Source organism: Peromyscus leucopus, chromosome 2 (genome assembly GCF_004664715.2).
Source record: "Peromyscus leucopus breed LL Stock chromosome 2, UCI_PerLeu_2.1, whole genome shotgun sequence".
Classification (NCBI taxonomy): Eukaryota; Metazoa; Chordata; class Mammalia; order Rodentia; family Cricetidae; genus Peromyscus; species Peromyscus leucopus.
In genome coordinates, this window is record NC_051064.1 from 16,322,282 (window position 1) to 16,340,003 (window position 17,722).

Consider the following 17,722-nt stretch of genomic DNA (forward strand, 5'->3'; position numbering starts at 1 on the left):
TTGTATCAGAACTGAAGAATCAAGGTATGAAATTCAGTAAGTACTGAAGTCTGTGTAATTACTGAGAAAAATGAACTGTTTTACCTCAATGACCGAGTGGACTAGCTGGCCTGTCAGATTCAGTCTTTAGACAGAAGGAGGAAGCACAGCCCAGCTCTGTTACTCTGTGACCTTCACCGAGTACTTTCAAACATGGATGCTGCCAGCATACACTTGTGTGGGCAGGTTTGCTGACCTTTGCTCACGGTCCTTGGAAGGCTCTGGAAAACACCTGACCATGGCTCTGTCTCAGACAGGTGTTTTCCAGAGCCTTCCAAGGACCGTGAACTGGTGATTGGGCCCAGATATGTTACACTGAATTTGATCGATTTTTTTCCTTAATTCCTGCTCATTTAAAATGAAAATCTGTGTATTAAAATGGTAAAAAGATCACAATGCTTCCCCTTGCTCCATTATTTTACATTCCTGTTAACCAATGCAGCACAAAACAAGTAGTTATAGGTGGATATTAGTACTTTTCAGAATCTATTATTGTTAATAAGACTACTTGCTGTCTTCTTACTCTCATTTTAACTGTTTTCTGAGTCTCAAATGATCACCTGGTATTTTATTATCATTCAGCATATTTGGATAAGAACTTACATAGTGAAATATAAAAGAAGAGGCCAAGATCTGAAAAAGAAAACTAAATCTCTCTGCTCTCACTGAAACTCCTGAGAAATTTAAGAGTAAAGCAGGATATTATTAAAGATAATAAAATGGTTTCATTTCACAGCCTTTTATTGCTTGTAAAATGGGATCCAGATAGTTATGTGTTTTCTCTTAAAAGCTCGTCAAACATCTGCTTTCCTTCCACTGTCCAGGCTCAGGTCCTGAATGTGGATCAGTGAGTTAGTCAACCTGTAAGCAGATGCCTGAACTTCATGTGACCCCACACTCATCTGTCCATTGTTGGGCTAGAACTGGTAGAGTCTGGGAGATCTTTGGGATCCGCCTCCTTCACCATCACTTTCCTTTTCTGTCCTAAGTCCATTGACAACAAGGCAAGTTTTCTGCAAGCACAGGATGCTTTTCCACCATTGTTGGATTGTTTTTCTTACTTTTATGTTGCCCTCCTCCCGAAGGCTCAATACATACAATTAGTAATGTTTTTTTAAGTTTTCTGAAGCACTCATGATTGACCTGATCCCCAACTGTGTCAGTTAGAGATGTCCTCAGTTGCAGAGGGCAGACGGGCCAGTCCTCAGAGGCAGACTGTAGAGACATCAGTTGCTCCAGCTGGCATATTGGGAGGTGGCCATGTTTGTCAGCACATTCAATGAACAAATGGATCTGCTCTCTTTTATTACATAGCAATGCCCTGTGCCTTAGTATGCTTTTCAGTTTTCAATCTCCCTCCCTCCCTCCCTCCCTCCCTCCCTCCCTCCCTCCCTCCCTCCCTTTCTTTTCTCTTCTTCCCTTTCTTCCCTGCCTTGTCTGTCTGTCTCTCACTGGCAACTGACCCCAGAATCCTGGGATCTTTTCTAATTTTTCCAGAAGTCTTTTCTTTCTGTCTCTTTCCCTTCAAATTCCAAGAGTTCCCTATGTGTTAGGGATTTTAGCCCTTTAAGTATGCTTTGTGTTGCTAATTTTTTATTTTGACCATTATTTGAGTATATTTTATAAAATTGAAAAATATATTGTATCAAATTCATAAGTCATTTTTTATATTGTCAATGAATTTTAAGCAAGCATTGGAAAGCTTTTCCGTTACAATGAGTTGATAGAGGAATTCACATACTTAGCACTACTAGGATTTGAATTTGTTTCCCTTTATATTTGCTTTTTTTCCCAATGACTGAGGAAAAGCTTTTAATGTTCATAGAATTACATTGCCTTCTAGCTAAGTGCAAAGGCCTAAAGAACTAGGGATGTTAGCCAGGCAGTGGTGGCACATGTCTTTAATACCAGCACTTGGGAGGCCAAGGCGGCGGGTCTCTTGAGTTTGAGGTCAGCCTGGTAAACAGAGCGAGTTCCAGGACAGCCAGGAATATATACAGAGATACCCTGTCTTGAAAAACAAAAACAAATGGAAGGAAAAAAAGAAGGAAGGAAGGAAGGAAGGAAGGAAGGAAGGAAGGAAGGAAGGAAGGAAGGAAAAAAAGAACCAGGGATATAAAATGAAAAAAGTAAAGTTTTTTTTAAATATATGATGTGATATATGAATCTGACTTCATTCTTGTTTTGTAAGTGGCTGTCTCATTGTGCCAGCAACATTTATTTAAGGGTTCAGGTTTGTATTGATGTAATGTGCCAACCTTATTTTTTCCATATATATTTAGATAGAATTCAGAACTTTCCTATTCACTGTGTAACTGTTCTTGGGACAGTAACACTTGTTTTCATTGAGACTTCATTTTATTATTTAGCGTCATATAGGACAGCTCACCTTTATGGGGTTTGTGCCGATTCGTGATGGTTCTTAGCGTGGTTTTAGTATCCACGAGAGCAATTACGTTGGCATTTTTATTGCTGTGGTGCCATTGCTGTCTTTATAACACTGGTTCATCACACCCAAGAACCCAGGATGCTTTCAGTTTTGTTCAGGTCTACTTCTGTGTGCTTCAGTCGTCTAGTCAAGTCTTCTTGTACAGATTTTACACATCTTTGTGACACTTATTCCTGAGAATTTATACTGCTTTGCTGCTATTATAAATGGGATTTTCTTTAATATTATACCATGTGGCTACTTTTTGTGGCTCGGAAACCTAATTTTATGTGTTAATTTTATATTTTAATACTTTTTAATTTCTATATATTTTTTTAATTCACCACACAAAGTAATTGTTTTAATTTGGTGTTTTCATACACACACACATACACACACACACACACACACATAAACACACATACATACACACACATACCCACATATACCCACACACATACCCACACACACATACACACACACAAACACACATACATACACACACATACCCACATATACCTACACACATACCCACACACATACATACCCACATATACCCACATACATACCCCCCACATAAATACACATACATACCCACATACATACCCCCCACATAAATACACATACATACACACATACGTACACACACACATACCCACACATATATATATACACATACCCGCCCCCCCCACACTCACATACATACACATACATACATACATACTCAAAAACATACACATACCCCTCCACAAACACACACATATACACACACACTCACATACATACACACACCCCCACATGTACATACACACACACATTCTCTCTCTCTCTCTCTCTCTCTCTCTCTCTCTCTCTCTCTCTCTCTGTTTCTCTCTCTCTCTCTGTTTCTCTCTCTCTCTGTTTCTCTCTCTCTCTCTCTCTCTCTCTCTCTCACACACACACACACACACACACACCATTTTACTTTTTAATTCACTCTTCATCCCTACTGCTCCCTCCCATCTCCCTGTCTCCTTCCTTTTGCTCTGCTTCTTCCCTCTCAGTTGGCTCCTTCTGCTTTCTTGTCACAGGTCTTTCTACAGTCTGTCTTCCAACTCCCGTAAGACCTCTTCCTCCCTTTTACAGTAACTGCTACACCAAGAGTCAACACATGAGAAAAAATGTGTCACATTTTTCTTTCTGGGTTCGGCTTACACCACTTCACATGCACATTCACCCACTGACTTGAAAATGTCACAATTTCATTCCTCGTTTATGGGTACATACAAGTTTATTGTGTATATAGACCACATTTTGTCTGCTCAAATATTGATAGATATATGTTTGTTTCATATCCTGAAAACTGTCAATTGTGAAGCAATAAACATGAATGTGTAATCATCTCTGTAGTATGTTGACTTAAAGCCCTTTATATATATTATATTTACATATAAATATATTTATGGTATATATACATACATACATACATACATACATATCATGTATATCGAGAGTGATACAGGTGGGTTGTGTGGTAATCCTGTATCTTTTTAAGGACCTCAAGCCTCCTCACTGATGCCCACAGTGGCTTTCTTTACCTGTTTATCTTCCACTAACACAAGTATGGACTCCTCTTTCCCAATATCTTCACTAGCCTTTGCAGCTATTTGTTTATGATAGTCAGTCATTCTGACTGTGATGAGAAGCAATCCTAAAGGACTTCCTTTCTTTTCAGCATTCTCAATATTTCTGAACCATTTGTATTTCTTCTTTTGAGAATGGTCTAGTCACTTCATTTTTTCATTGACTGGTTGGACAACTGGATTCATTTTGTGTTTAAGTTTCTCAGTTCTTTATATATTATATGCATTACTCCCATATCTGATGTGTAGTTGGCAAGGATCTTCTCCCATTCCATAGGCTGTCTCTTCACTCTGGTGATCACTTTCTTTGCTCTGCACACGCTTTTTAATTTTATGGAACTTTATCTATATACTTTGGGATTGTTTCCCATGCTGGAGTTCTGTTTGGAAAGTCCTTGCCTATGCCCATATCTTCAAGTATTTTACTTATTTTTTTCCTCTAGCATTTTAAAAAATACAAGTCTTATATCAAGGTCTTTGAATCATTTCTAATTGCTGTTTGTGTAGGGTGAGGAATAAGGATCTACAATAGTGATCTTTCTGTGTAGGCTTGCCTTGCTTATTAAGGCGCTTTCATGTTTCAATGTGGATTTAAGAATTGTGTTTTCTAGTTATGTGAAGAATGTCATCGGTATTTTTAAAATAGATTTCATTGAACCTGTAGATCCATTTCAGTAATATAGACTTTTTACAATGCTAAGTCTACCGATTTGTAAGCATGGGAGGATTTTTTTATTGCTTGATGTATTCTTTAATTTCTTTCATTAGTATATTAAAGGTTTTATTGTAGAGGTCTTTTACCTCCTTAGTTAACTTCATTTATTGCTAGATATTTTATAATGTTTAATAGCTATTACAGATAGGGATTTTCCTTGATTTCTTTTTCAGTAAGCCTTTTTTTTTTTTTTTTTTTTTTTTTTTTTTTTGGTCTTAGTTACTGTTCTATTGCTTTGAAGAGACACCACCATGACCAAGGCAACTTTTAACTAGGGACTTGTTTATAGGCTCGGACTGTTAGTCCATTATCATCATGGCAGGAAGCATGCAGTATGGTTCTAGAGCAGTAGCTGAGAGCAGTACATCTTGATTGATAGACAGTAGACAGAGAAAGAGGCTGATACTGGGCCTAGTGTGGGCTTTTGAAACCTAAAACCAACTCCCAGTGACACATCTCTAACAAAGCCACACCCCCTAATCCTTCTCAACAGTTTATAGCAACTGGGTACCAATCATTCAAACATATGCACCTACTGAGGACATTCTCATTTAAACTACTACATTTCACCCCCTGACCCCCATAGGCTGGTAGCCTGATCATAATGCAAAAATGTATTTAGTCCAACTTCAAAAGTCCCATAGTCTTTCAATTTCAAAGTCTGAAGTTTCTTCTGAGACTCAAGGCAAGCTTTTAACCATAACCCTTGTAAAATAAGAAATCAGATCACTTGATTCCAGCATACAATGGTGTTGGTTCCACACCCTGTTGGCAGCTCTTCTTGGCAATTCTAATATTTCCAAAATCTTGGCATCTCCAACTCAATCCAGGCTTTACCTTCACAGCTTCATGCAATGGCCTCTCTAAGCCTCCATGCAGGGATTGCCCTGCAAGATGCTTGGACCCAGTGGCTTTCTTTAATCACAGAGCAAGGTTACATAACTCCTTACCTATATCATTATTGACTTTAAATTCTGAACCATATGGTCAAACCTGCTAAATTCTGCTGTCTGCTTGGGCTGAAAGCTGGCCACCTTCTGTCAGCTTTGACTTGATGGTTTTTAGTCTGAGGAAATCCCCCAGGCTTGTTCCTTTCATAGGATACAGGATTAGCTGTGTTGGGTCTTGCCCTGAGGGTATGACACTCTCATTTAGCACCAGGCCTTTCTTTAAGCTTTTTATATCCTTGAGCACAGAACTTGGCTCCAACATTGCATTTCCAGGTGCTCCTTTTCTCTTCACACTGTACATTTTGTATTTCTCTTCATCCAGCTTGCACCTTTTCATTGTCGATCTGCATATGAGTGATTGCAAAGAACCACAGGACACAGTCAATACTAGGCTGTCTTGAAATTTCTGCCAATGTCATTAAACCAAAACTCTTCAAGTTAACCTCAGGAAGCTCTTAGGACAAGGACAAAATATAGTCCCATTCTTTGCTAAAATCTCACAAGAATGGTCTGTAGCTCAGCTGCTAATATTAATATTGTTACCCTCTGAAACCTCTTGAGCCAGGACTCCGTAATTCAAATCACATCCCATCAGCACTACTTTCTTTCATGTTCCTACTAGGTTGGCCCTTTAAACCCTGCTTAAAGCATTCAACCTCTTCTCTAGTCCAAAGTCCTAAAGTCTTCCATATTCTTCCAAACAGCATGTACAGGCCTGTCTCTGGTACCAACTACTGTTTTAGTTACATAAACTTTTGTCGCTCTGAAAAGACACAAGGCAACTCTTATAAAAGAAAGAATTTAATTGTAGGTTTGCCTGTAGTTTCAGTAGGTTACTTCACTATCATCATGGTGGGAGCAGACAGGCATGATGCTGAAGCAGGAGCTGAGAGCTTTACATCCTGATTCACTGGCAGTAGATAGACAGAGGCAGATGCTGAGTCTGGTGTGGGCTTTGAAACCTCAAAATCAACCCAAAGTGATGGTACACCTCCTCTGACAAGACCACATCTCCTAATCCTTCCTAATCAGCAACCAACTGGGAACCAAGCATTCTAAAGTTTGTGCCTATTGGGGCCACTATTATTCAAACTCTCACAGTAGTTTTGTATACTACTACTTAATTTGAATCTTGAAGATCTTGCAGTATAGAATGATACTGTCTGCAAGTAAGAATATTTTGGCTTCTTGCTATCCTATATTGTACCTTTTTTATTACTTTCTCCTGTCCTACCACTCGAAGATTTTGAGAACTGTGTTGAATAAAAATGGAGTGGGTCCTCTCATCACACTTTTCTTTTTTTTTTTTTTTTTTTTTTTTTTTTTGGTTTTTCGAGACAGGGTTTCTCTATGTAGCTTTGCGCCTTTCCTGGAGCTCACTTGGTAGCCCAGGCTGGCCTCCAACTCACAGAGATCCGCCTGGCTCTGCCTCCCGAGTGCTGGGATTAAAGGCGTGCGCCACCAACGCACGGCCTATCACACTTTTCTTAAGGAAATATATTCAGCTTCTTTCCATTTGGTATAAGGTTAGTACCTAGTCTATTATATCTCTAGCCTTTGTGATGTTGAGATATAGTCTTTTAATCCTAAGTTTCCATCAGGGCTCTCTTATGAGGAAGGGATATTGGATTTCTGTATATATTGAGAAGATCTTTCATTACCATTCACAAGTCATAACATAAAACATTTATATGTTTTAGTATAGTTATTGATTTGTGTTGAACAAATCTTGTATCCCTTATATGAGATCAACTTGGTCTTGGAGTTTGATATTTTTAAATCTGATTTAAAATTTTTATTTCTTGACAGTTTCATACATGTATATACTGAAAATTTGGTAATCCTCTCCCTTTTCACCCCCCTTCTCTTTTCTGCTGAAACTGTTCATCCAAACACGACGCCTTATACTTTGGTGTCTCTTTTCTTATTCATTGTGTTTAATTATAGTTACTTTCATGAGCATGAATGAGGAATTATTTAGTATGATGTTCTTATTTTGTTCTTGAACATATTTTCAAGTATTTTATTGAGAACTTTTGTAATATGTTCATCAGAGAACTTGGTGTATCATTTCTTAGCATTGTTATGACCTTACCCAGAAGGCGTTTTGTAGTATTCCTTCTATTTCTGTATTCTAGAATGATGACCTTACCCAGAAGGCGTTTGGTAGTATTCCTTCTATTTCTGTATTCTAGAATGATTTGAGGAGTATTAGTAGTGTTAGCTTACCCTTAAGGGTTTATTAGTATTTTGCAATAAATCAGTCTGTCCCTGGGCTTTTCTTGGTTGAGAAACATTTTACTACTGATTCATTCTTGTTAATTGTTATGGATCTGTCTAAGTTGTTTATATCATCTTAATTTATTTGGCTAAGTCATATGCTACTAATAATTTATCCACTTCATGTACATATTCTAGTTTGTTGGAATATAAGTTTTCAAAATACTCCTTATTAATCATTTGCTTTCTACTGGAAATTTCTGTATCACCCCTTTTATTCAATCACATACTTTATTTGGGTCTTCCCTCTATTTCTTTTGGTTAGTTTGGCTAGCAGTTTCTAAATTTTGCTTTTCAAAGAATAGAGTTTGTGTCTGATGGTCCTATGTGTTGTTCACTTAGTCTCTATCTTATCAATTTATTTCCAGATCTTTATTTTTATTTCTTGTGGCCTACTGGTTTTGTTTTTGGCTTCTTGTTTTTAAGATCTGCTATCATAGTGTATTATGTATTCATGGTCTAATTTTTTTACAGTTGGAACTCATAGCTGTAAAACTTTCTTGAGAGAACTGCCTTAGTTATATTCCAAAGTTCCTAGGAGGTTATACTTTCATAATGAATAGTGTATGATTGAAGAACATTGCTCAGTGTCTAGTATTTGTGTAGTTTCATCTGGTATCAATTTTTGTTGTTATTGTTTTAGTAAACTGTGAACTGAGAAGTTACAAGAAATTATTTCATTTCTTTTGTGTGTGCTAATTCTTTCTATGTGACATAGAATGTGCTCTATTTACAGAGTGTTCTATTGGGCTTCTGAGAAAAATGCATATTTTGTTTATGTTGGTGGCATATTCAGTTTGATTTCAGCTGTGGCATAGTTTAACTTTGAAGGCCCTTTATTGGTTTTCAGCTTAGATAATATAAGTAAGGATGAGTCTATTTTATTGGATATAATAGTGGTGCTGGCTTATTTTTGCTTTTATTTGCTTGTTGATTGACTTCAGTCCTTGGACTTTCATTCTGGGAGTGTCTTTCCTAGTGAGATGTGTATCCAACACATAGTTGGACCTGTTTATTTTTTTTTGTTGTTGTTGTTATCTGTTTCATTTTTAAAAACAAGGTTTCCCGATGTCCTGTGGTGGACATTGTGAATTTCACCCCGGCTCCTTTTTGTTCATCTATTCCTTTCATAAACTTTGTTTTCCCCCATGCTTTGTGAAGTTCTCATTTGGATACCACCTCTAGTGTTGGCTTGTAGGTCCTGAACTGCCTTAGTTTATGTTTGTCTTGACATGTCTTTATTTTTCCATCAGCTTCTTAAAGTTAGCTTTGGGGGCCATAGCTGTCTGGTTGGTAGCTGTTTCCTTTCTGAGACTGTAAATATATCAGTCCATTCTTTCTTGGATTTTGTTAATTTAAGAGCTAATGTGTTTTTCTTTGAAGATGTGTTGGTGTTTTTCTCACAAATTTTAATATTATTTTTATTTTTCTATTTTCTATTTTTCTTTTTAGTTTTGGAGGATTTGTGTGTGTGTGTGTGTGTGTGTGTGTGTGTGTGTGTGTGTGTGTGTGTGTGTGTGCATGCTTTGATGGATGGAGAGGCACCAGAATACCGGATGTTTTCCTCTATTGTTCACTTTTTTTGCTGAGACAGGGTCTCGTACTGCAAGAGAAGCTCACTGTTTCATCTGGGCTAGCTGCTCAGCAAGTTCTCAGGGCCTAGCTGCCTCTACCCTCAATCCTGGGGTTATATGAACATGTTTGTCATGGCTCCTCTTCTTTTTCAAAAAATATGTGCTGGGATTTGAAGTCAGTTCTTCTTGTTTGTAGAGCAAGAATTTATACCCACGGAACCATCTTTCCAGCCTCTCTACTTTGTGGTTTTGATACTTTGACAGGAAGTTTTTTTTTGTGGTCATGTCTTTTGGGGGTTCTAGATGTCTCTTGTGCTTGGACATCCACTTGTTTCTTTAGAATACATGTTCACATATCTTTTCTTTCCATGTTGATATTTGAAGTTAGTACTTCCTCAATCTTGTCCTCCATCCCTAATATTATTTGTATGCTTGGTTGAGTTTACTGTTGATGGGTTTACCTGTGCTTTTTATTTGGGCCATTGAATTTTCATTTTTACGTTTCTATTTATTTTTTTTAGTCTTAATTCCTCTCATTACTTTTCTTTTTGTTTTTCTTTTCTTTTTAAGCTATACTTCAGATTTTTCTCATCAATTTTACTGGTATTTTTCTTGACTTTCCTCTCTAGGCCCTGGCTTGTTCTTTGCATCTTCTTTAAGGCAAACATTGTTTTTGCTATCTAACTTTTCAACTCTTCACATGGCATTTTCCCACTTGATGTTTTATTTAACTCAGTAGTTGAAAAGAGGTGATCTTGAGAGAGAGTCATGTTTCTAAGCCTATTTTCATTTTATTTTTTACTAGGATTTTGGAATAGTAGGTTGACTTTTTTCCTGTTCCTCCTTTTGCTTTATTTTTAATATTTATTATTTCCTTCCTTGACTATCAGGGGAGTATTTGTTGTTCATTTTCTATTTTCAGTTTGTAAATCAATTATTTATTATATTACAATTATCTAACAATTATTTAAGATATTTCTTTCTTTCTTTCTTTTTTTTTTTTTTTTACAAGAATGGGCCTTTTGTGCTTTTCAGTTTTGAAAATTTGCAGTGTAACTGCATTGTGTCCAGGGAGTGCTGATTGTAATATTTCTGCATTGCCTTATTTATGTATTTATTTTAATAATGAACTGTAGCAATGAATGTTTTATGATCCCATGAGAAAAAAAGGGCTGATAATTTCAGAGGCTAAAGATCTGTGTGCAGTGATGAATTCTATTTTCTTATTGCTGTTAATCTCCTCAGTCTTTTCTACTTGATCAATCCCACTCTAAGAATGACACATTCATACTGTAGACCACCTTTGCCTGAATCATGTTTTTGTAGCTCCTTGGCTTTCCCTTTCTCTCCCTTTCCCTCTCCCTGTCTCTGTCTCTGTGTGTGTGTGCCTCTCACTCATAGTCATTCAAGCAATGTCAAACCTCTCGTCCCCATTACCACTTTATTTATATTGTGTAAAAATATAATTGTGCAGCCACATCAATATAATGTGACATGCATTTGTGCTGTAAATTAGATTATGGGCCTTTAAAAAACTGTTCTAGTGAAGTGAAATTGACATACATTAAATTCTACATATGTAGAAAGTACAGTTTGATAAACTTTGATATCTATACATATCCATGAAATCATAATCTATATAATCATAACATCTGTCACACATATCTATTGCACACAACCATTTTTTTTTCTGGACCACTTGTAAACACTTCCTCTCACTGTTTACATGCATCTCCATTCCCACTCCATAGCAACCATTGACCCGTTTCTGTGTCCAGGCATCACTTAATGCTGTTAATTGGCTGGGATCATTGCAGTTGTTTCTTGGTATTGGAAGGAATTACTGACAGAACTCATTTACTGGGTTACTATGCACAACACAGTAGCTAAATTGACAGCAGTGTTAATGCTTTTTTTCTTTTTGCAACGTGTGTGTGGTATTAAAGTGTGTTTGTGATACTCACATGTATGTGTTTGTGTGCATGTGGAGGTTGGAGGTTGACATTGGGTGTCTTTCTCATTTTTTCTTCACTCTTTGAGTCAGGGTCTCTCACTTAACAGCAGAGCTTGCTGACGTGGCTGTCTAGATAGACATTTTGCTCCAAGCATCCCCTTTCTCCATCTCCCATGTGTTGCAACTACAGGTGGGCCATCTTGTCCAGTGGACACATATGTGCTGGGGACCTGAAGTTTGCTCCTCATGTTTGTATGCACACATTTTATTCAGTGAACCATTTTCTCATTGTATGTGAATGTGTATGCATATCTGTGTAGCCAGGTGCAAATGCCTGTGCATACATGTAAGCCAGAGGAGCATGTCAAGGGTCCTAGCCTGCTACTTTCTGATTTACTTCCCTGAGAGACTTTCTCACTGAGCCTGGAGCTAGGCTGACATCCAGCAATCACAGTGAGCCTCTTGACTCTGTCTTCCACAGCACTGGTGTGGCAGATGTGCATAGCCATGCCTGGCTTTTTAATGTGAGGAATGTATTTGAACCCAGGTCCTCAGGATTGCTCAGCAAGCACTTTTAGCCACTGACTCATCTCCCCAGCCTCTCTATCATCTCACTCTCAGGTGCATTGTCATTTGTAAAGAGCCTTCTTTAGAGTAACTGATACAATTATGCATTATTAATATTACTTTAGAAGAAACACAGAAAAGAAAAAGAGAAACAAGTTTTCTAGTCCAAAGCCAGTAGCAGTAAAAGTCTTCTCTTGACTTGCTTACACACTTGAGCAACGAGCTGTTGACTTCAGAACTGAACTTTTGAGATGCAGGACCAACACATTTCTGTAGAGAAACAAGCACTCAATAAAAGGCACCGTATATTCAGAGCCGCCGATGTCCCTGAAGCTTTTATTAGTCTCCAGAATGGGCATTTTGCCTGTTTCTTTTTTCCAAGAACTTAGAGGCCTGGGACTGTCCTTTGCCCATTTAATTCTGGAAATTTTCCCAAGCTCTACTTTCCTGAAGCAACCACAGGACAAGACTTCTGTCCTGGAGACAAGGCACATACAGCTCCTTTGTTCAGCAGTTGCGTAAGCACTGGTGACATGAAGGGGCGGTAGTGTTCAGTGACAAAGTCCAGTGTTATTGCAGCAGTGGCTTCTGGAAACATATGGTCTTCAGTCTCCAGGGATGACAAACTACAGGCCTGAACAGAAGATCTCCCACCTCCTTGCGGGTTTGCACTAAACATACTTAGGTAGTAAATAAGATGCTCATGAGGATAGAAGGACTTAAGATAAAAGCGATTTACCCTCTTTTCCATGTATCGTACCTATTCTTTTCTGAAAATCATCTAGTCTCTTATGATAGTGTTTCATTGTTCACAACCATTTGAGTCAGGAAATCATCATTCTGTTTGGTTGAAATTTATCCAGTTGTATTTGTACCTGAAAGACCTAAGTCATAAACTATTTAAATAAAGTTAGAATTATAATATTATAAAATTATAAAAGGGAATTTTTTTCATATTAAAAACCACCTTTGCTGTCTACCATATTCTAGGATTAGTACATAAGCTCTTGAGGTCAGACCTCACTGACATCTGAAAATGAGTAATATACCATATTATGCACATAGAGAAACTGATCGGTAAAGTGGCTTATATGATCTTTGTGGTTTTGTGCATGTGGGTGTTTGTGTGTATTGCTCACATGTACACATGCATGTGTGTGCTCAGCCAACAGGACAGCATCGGTGTCATTTCTCTGTCAGCGTCCACCAGGAATTTTGCAACAGTCTCTTGCCGAGCTGGAACTTGCTAGGTAGGCTATGCTGCCTGCTCAGTAAGCCCCAGGCATCCATCTGTCTCTGCTTCCCCATGACTGGATTGCCAAAGTGTGCCACAGTACCCAACTATTGTTAAATGAGTAGAGTCGGGTGATCAAACTCAGGCAAGTACTTTGCTGAGTCACAACCACCTTTAAGCTTTTATACAGGATATTATAATTAGAAGATGGCACAGGAGAATTTGTTCTCCAGTCTGCACTTTCATAACTGCTCTCCTGTGCCGTTTAGAGTCTTACTTATTTTTTGAGACAAGGTCTCCCTATGTAGCTCAGGCTGTCTTTGAACTCACTGTGTTGCCTTGGTCTGCCCAATGCTGGGACTGAAGGCATGTAGTGCCAGATCCAGCTTTCTAAGCTGATATGGAGAAAGGAAAGAAGGAAAACAAAGCCACCATATCCTGGTCCAGCCCTGCTCTTGCTCTTTCCAATATGTCACTTCCTGTACAGTCCTAGCAGCCTGTGCTCCAGGCTCACACTACGAGGTGGGTGGAAATCTGGCTTCCAGGCTTGCTCAGTGGTTGGAAAATGTCTCCATCCACCTGTAGGCTCTCCTCTCTGTCGTCAGATGTGGATATGTAACTCTGTGCTCCCACAAGGCACTGCTCATTCCTTTCCTTCTAAGGCTTCTTAATACGGAAAACAGTGTTTGTCTTCCTTCATGCACCGTGGGCCTCTGTGGAACATAGACTGTTTACTTCCCTAATTCTAGCAGCTGGCGCTTTATAACCATGAGTTAAAGAAATTAAAGAGGGAAAGGTCAATTAAATGTTAGTGGCTTCACTATGTTAAATAACCAAAATTAAATGAAGATTTTTTTTTTACCTTTTCAGATTTGCCTTTGTTTTTTTTTCCTCTTTTTTTTTTAATAAAGGACAGGAAATCATTCTTTATCTTTTAAACTGTAGTGCAGTTTTTTAATGAAGGAGGTTAACAAAGCTCAGAATTTTCTAAGTTGGTCATATATTCTATTAGATCGCTTCTGATCAAATATACCGGTCCAGTCAGCAGAATCTCCTACTTCTTTTCACAATTATTCCCATACATGACAGAGATTCAAATACAACTACATTGCCTTTCAACTCCTGCATTCCTCTGTCCCTCAATACCATGATGCCTCCATCATTCCTGCTGACCTCTGCGTTGTCCTTTGGCTGGAGTAGAAAGGAAGGCAGAGTAGTCAACCTGTGCATCCCTGGCAGTTCTGACTCTCATGCTCTCTTGTTTCATTTAGTTGTTGCATGAAGGTTTTGACAACCAAATATATTATGGCATACTCTTCAACCATGTAATTGTAATAGAAACATTCTCAAGGGAAGTGAATTTCTGATATATTCTGTGGTGCAGCAAAGTCAAATCATGTTTGCCAGACATATGCTGAGCTTGCATGTGGGGTAATCAAGACCATCTTTCTGTTAGGTTTAGGGGGCTGTGTCTTCCTGATGCTGGCCACCCTTCTCATGCTCACCTTTTAAATGACTTTGCTTCACCACATCCTAACATTAGATCAAGCCTACCAAAGCATGGCTCTGATGTAGGAGCCAGACCTGCACAAATCTTGGCACAATTAGGTGTTTCATAAGTGTATGGAAGAGTGATGTCACTTGTTCCTTCGAAACTCTCCTTTAACTGCATTTCGAGTACTGCATGTTCTGACTTCAACATTTCTTGCTGTATTTGCTGCTATCCCCTCTTGGTTGGTTTTGTTCCTTTTAAGCAAGCAGAACTGTCCTCTCCACTTGACCCCACTGAACTGTTTAACATCTATATTTTCCCTTCTGGAATGATTTCTAATTATGTGTTGTCTGGAATGCCTCAAGTGTAACGGACAATGCAAAACCTCTCCTGTAGTATTCCTGTCTTTCTCCAGAACCCAGTGGCATATTTTCTTTCTTTTTACTTTAAACAAAGCTCTTATTAGCATATATTCATTATACATAATGATGGGTTTCATTGTGGCATTTTCTTTTGGGCATTTTCATACGCATCTGTAATGTACTTTGATTGCATCCACTGTCACATAGCCTACTTCTGAGTGGGTGTTATAGGAAATGGGGAATTAAGGCATGGGGACAATGTGCATAAATGTCTGGAATTATGCAGAGGACATGTGTCAATATGGACTCAAGGACATTTATTTTAAAATCTAATACTATGCTTATTTTGTTCTAGTCTTGGGCATTGGGAGCTTTTGTTGGTTCCTAGGTCTTGGGCCCTGACACATTTATTTATCTAACACCCTCTTGTTCCTCTCCTGTTCCTGCAAATCCTCTTGTTCTTCTCACCTACTAGCTTACTTTTGCCTCTCAAGTTTGCTTTTGGTGACCTAGGGAGTTTAGCTAAGGGGGCTTATAGTCGTGGGTGGCAGCACATCATTTTTGTTTTGTGGTCCTTTGCGCATGTATACTTAGTATCTTTCTCTTGATGTGATTATCTGTGTGCGCGTCAAAGCTTGGACCTCCAGATACTAGAGCCCTTCTTCCCCTCGTTTCGTGTCCCAGGACTCAGGACATCCTCAAGCCCATTGTACACAGGCAAGGAAGACATGGAGATTTGTTAGTCAATTCTGTGGCAATGATGGAGAAGGTTTTCTTCTTTCTTTAATGTAACTTTTCCTTTAGGATTTTTTTTTCAAGTTACAAAGATAGTAATTACATGGAGTTGTCATATATCCCATTCAATATCTCCTGTTATTGACATCTTATTGTGGTATTCTTGCCACAATTGATAAAACAGGTTGATATATGGCTCTTAGCTACAGTCCATATGTGATACTCACATTTCCTGGATTTTAATCTGACATACTCTATACTGTAACAGGATCTCATCTAGGATACTATATTACAGTTAGCTGAGATAACAATGAGGAAAAGAGATATTCTCACCCAATCCTATACTAACAACAAGATGCAATGCACTAACACAACATTGTTGTTATTAGTTTGACTACCTGGTTAAGGCAGTGTTTGTCAGATTTCTTCAGTGAATAGTATTCCATTGACTGACCTTTCCTTGCTACTTTCTTTGTTGAAAGTCGGTGTGCATGTCCTATTCATTTAAAAATTTTTAAAAATAAACTTTCTGTGTGTGCATGTGTGTGTGTGCATGAGAGAAACACACAAACAGAGAGTGGTAGATGTGTTTGTGGGTGTGCATACAAATGTGTTCATTCATGCCTGTGTGTGGAGACCAGAGATTGACACTGGGTTGTCCTCCATGCCTTCCCTCTTGTTTTTTGAGACAGGATCTCTCTTGAAAGCTGGATGCTGGTGAACTCCAGGGATCTGCCTGTCTCTGCTTCTCCACAGTTGGGAATACACACATCATATCACTTCTTGCATGAGTGCTGATACCAGGACTCATATCTTCATGCTTGGGTGACAAGCACTTTATTGACTGAGGCATGTCTCCAACCCACATAGCCTACTTTTGAGTGGGAGCTGTATTAAATGAGGAGTTAAGGTGTGGGGACAACCTGCACAAATGTTTGAGGTTATGCAGAAGACATCTGCCTATTCTTCCCCATGTATTTAGTAAATCATTTATATCAATATGGACTCAAGGATATTCATTTTATCATCCAATACTATGTTTATTTTGCTCTATCCTTGGACATTGGGAGCTCTTTTGTTGTTTTCTGGGACTTGAGCCCTGACACATTTATTTATCTAACACTCCTTTACTTTTTACAATAAAAGTTGATGTAAGGTTTTAATATGTATTACCCCATCCCAGTTCTGGGCCCAGACATTCCTCTAAGGCTGTGTGGTTCCTTTTGTTAGTAAAGGGTATCAGAGAAACAAAGGCCCAGACATGAAGTGTGGGCGTTGCTAGTGGGATGCTTTTATTTCATCTGACAGCAAAGAAAAGAGTGTATATGCCTATATATGTAACCATTTCTTTGTGTAAGCATTACCTATTCATAATTTAAATTAAGCTATAGAAGAGTTCACACTGATATTTCCAACTCTAATATATTACCATAGTTAATCTTGTCTTGTTTGTAACCTCCCACTCTGAAAGTGGACATTTAATGCCCCAAAGTCCTCCTCTCTAAATTCCTCCATTGCACAGGAACACTGTAACCACATCACACCCAATCCTCTCTAAATTCCTCCATTGCACACCAGCACTGTAGCCACATCAGTCCCACTCCCTCAGCCCCTCCTATGTCCTTCCTCCAAAATTCATGATCTCCCTTTTAATAATTATTCACACATGTACCTACGCTTGCACACACATATGCACATATGTATATATGCAGCTTACTGAATCCATTTAGTGCTGCTCATATGTGTGTGTGTCTAGGGGTTGACCAGTTG

General features: G+C 38.4%; 1 protein-coding gene across 3 annotated transcripts in view; it reads left to right on the forward strand.

The window, feature by feature from the left end:
* The window catches only part of Slc26a7 (solute carrier family 26 member 7), a 127,202-nt gene that overhangs the window by 33,900 nt on the left and 75,580 nt on the right, over positions 1-17,722 (forward strand). The window lies entirely within an intron of this gene.